Source organism: Periophthalmus magnuspinnatus, chromosome 21 (genome assembly GCF_009829125.3).
Source record: "Periophthalmus magnuspinnatus isolate fPerMag1 chromosome 21, fPerMag1.2.pri, whole genome shotgun sequence".
NCBI classification, from domain to species: Eukaryota; Metazoa; Chordata; class Actinopteri; order Gobiiformes; family Gobiidae; genus Periophthalmus; species Periophthalmus magnuspinnatus.
In genome coordinates this window covers 4,292,159-4,295,752 of record NC_047146.1, presented here as the reverse complement: position 1 = coordinate 4,295,752, position 3,594 = coordinate 4,292,159, and positions in this window count along the sequence as shown.

The following is a 3,594-nucleotide window of genomic DNA, read 5'->3' as shown; positions in this document are numbered from 1 at the left end:
TTTATATTTTTGGAAATAAATCAAAGACAAACAAGTCTCACTTACCCAAAGTGTAGACGAACCAGACCAGGACCAGTGCTCCCAGAGCCATAACCAGGACTGAACCAGGACTGAACCAGGACTGAACCAGGACTGAACCAGGTCTAAACCAAGTCTAAACCAGCACTGAGACGTGTCTTTAAGAGTTTCCTGTTTTAAACACATTCTTATCTCTTCATCGTTTGTGGGTTTTCTTGGTAAAACTAAATAACATCGTCATAATCTGATGTTTTTTATAATTCAAATATGTGTTTGAATGTTCACTTTTTTAAAACTGTGACTAAACTAAACCAGTGAGGAGCGATGTCCAGTGTGTCTGTGTCCAGATGTCCCCCACGGTCAGTCTCTGCGTTTGGACCATTTGCTGATGTGATTAAAGGTCCTATATTACACAAAATGGATTCATGTGAGCTGTAAGACGTGTTAGGATGTTGTTTTTTCATCAAAAACAGACCTGGAGTTGTGTTTTGTTTCATTCACACATGTTTGAGTAACACTTTATTATTAGTCTGTTACATCTCCAAAGCTCAAAATGCTCTGTTCCACCTTGTGATGTCATGAAGTGGTAGTTGTCAAGTGAACAGCTCCTTTTACCTTTAGTTCTGTAGAGATCGACAAATCCAGGTCTGAAATGATCCAAATGATTCAAGTGAAAGTTTAAAAACACAGCAGAGCACTTCCTGTTTTACCACATGACATCACAGAGTGGAACAGAGTGTTTTCTGTGTGAGAGAAGAAGAACATTATAACATAGATCATAAAATAACCAGACCAGGACCAGACCAGGTCCAGACCAGGTCCAGACCAGGTCCAGACCAGGACCAGACCAGGACCAGACCAGGACCAGACCAGGTCCAGACCAGGTCCGGACCAGGACCAGCCCAGGACCAGACCAGGACTATAACAGGAGTTGGAGTCCTGTAGTGTAGAATAGGCCTGTGCTCACACACAGTGGCCTGTTTCTATTCAGGGAGAGCTGATATGACAGGGGTCATCAATAGGCGGCCCGCGGGCCAAATCCGGCCCATTGGCCAAAGGTTTAACAATATAATATTTTTGTGGTGTGACTGTAGCACGAGGGCCGTGTGCTCCGTGTGCTCTGAAGTCTGCTCGTTAGGGTTAAGGTTAGTCCGCTCGTTAATGAGGAGCATTACTTTGTACTCTGTACTTTCTCCGTCGCCTCCGATCTTTTGGAGCCACTCGTCAGATCCTCCTACTGTTCTATACTGCTGTTATCCTCAGTGTGCTGCAGTACTGTAATGCTGTGTGGTACAGCTGCTTGTCCACATCAGTAAAGTCTGGACTTAAACACCTGATCAAGATCTGTTCTAAGACTGTGGGTCAGCCATTAGAAGGTCAGTATGAGGCTGCCTATCACAATAACACAATACGACTGGCAAGAAACATCATTTCTGACTCTAACCATGTTTTGAACTGTGAATATGCAATGCTTCCATCTGGGCGACGGTTCAGTGTTCCACGATTTAATAAGGTTAGGCTGAAGCATTCTTTTGTTCATCAGTCAATCCTTAAAATAAACAAGGAGCTTAATCCATAGCTATCAAAGTGCTAGAAAGTGAGTAAATGTGTGTCACTTGAATTAATGTTTGTATCGTGTCTGTGTCGCATGTGTGATGTTAATGTGAAGCAACGGAGCCACTGTTTTATGTGCAAGACAAATTTCAGATCTCTGATCTGACAAAAAGTATTAACTATCTATTATGTGCAGCAGTGATGTCGTCTTGAGTTGGTCATAAATATGAAAACAGGGGCCATTTAACATTTTTACAGAACATGGTCTGCAGTTGAAATCAGTTTGAGATCTGACATGTTTTGAAGCGTGTGCAGCTCAGAGCTGCTGTTCTGAGAATTGAACCACAAAGGCCCATTTTATCAGAGTGAAGGAAACTCACTATCAGCCAGTATCACGCTCTCATATTTCACACTCTTACTGTGTTTTTCCATAAGTCAAGCAAATATATAGATTATACAATATAGAATAGGTTATAAAAAAAATAAATAAAACAAAACAAAAAAGTGAAGAGTGAACAACAAGAGGATTCATCCAATATTATCTGTTCAGTTCAGTTGAGTTAAACCTTATTTTTTGTAATTGTAGATGTTTCATGACGTGTTTCATTAAGATCAAATGAGATGGGGGTGTTTTTTGTTTCCAGTTTATTAAATTTAAAAGTATCACAAAATGCACCACAGACTTGAGGGTTTGATAGTTCGACAGCTGCCGACTTCACTCCAAAGAGAAACTATTGGAGCAACTTCAGTGTTTTTTTAAGAGTTTTGGACAAAATATCAAATAGGCTTTTCCAGTAAAATATAATACTAGAACAGTTCCAAAACATGTGAGCTAATGAGGCTGACTGCTGTTTACATGTGTCACATAAAGGACAGTGTGAGTTTTGATAGATGCAGTCTATGCAACACTTTAAACTGAATAAGATTGAGTCAAATACAAACAGAGGAGGAGTGCTCATTCTCTGGAGCTTTTGTCCAGTGAATATCAGTAATGATCATGCCCAGGTCCTTCTGACACACATCTTGTAAGTGATGTAGTTTGGTGGTACAGTCCATAACTGACACAATATTATGAATTTTAGTCACCAAAGCTTTTTAAAATGGACAGAAATAGTGTAGATGCAGAGTCAGGAGGCTGATTTAGAAAGTAAGACAATGAGCTCTTTATAAAACTTCTAACCTGCAAATATTTGATTAAACAAACCTTAATACCAACTTAAGTTTACTCTGCTCTCACTGGGATGTGTGAAAAGTAAGAATAGTTCTTTTATAGTGTGTACACTCCTCTGATTCATTGATTAAAGGATGTATGTGACAACAATGGGGCAAATTAATGGTTATTTACCAACGGCATAAGCAGAGAAAAGTCCTTCCATTCAGAATGTTTCCTTAAGTGAGGCAACATATGTATTGAGTGAGAAACAACTGTGTTTTTAATGTTTTACTTAAAGACTGGAAGAGCAGAGTAAATGAGAATCTTAAGGATGTAGGAAGGCAACAATCATTGTCCATCCTCGTCCAATCAGCTCCCTGAGACCAAAACGACGCAGACTGGCCAATCCCATACCACCATAACAAACTGGCCTCTGCAGAAGCTCCTTCTTAAAGGGGTTTGTTATTCCATATGAACGTTGATATTAGTGAGCCTAGCTGTTTAAAAAAGCTCTATTTGTTAGAACAGAAAGAGACATTTTAGTAAAACATTCATTCTAACTGTATGAATACAACCTGCTAATGTAATAGGCAGGTGAAGCCAACTTTCTCTGCTTTTCTTAGTTTCCTCATATAATTTAGACCTAGTTTCTGTGTAAACTCTGCACACCTGACTGGGCGACAGGTACGTAGGAGGTGGAGCACTTGTCTGAAGAATAAAGGAAACTCCCGCACACTGTCTCACTCTTAATGCAATTTATTCCACTCATATAATTTAGAGAAATTGTGTTTTATTAGACCACAATAATCCTGAGTGAAGGCTATCCTTTATTGAAAATGAGAAGATATTGCAAATGGAAGAGTACTAAA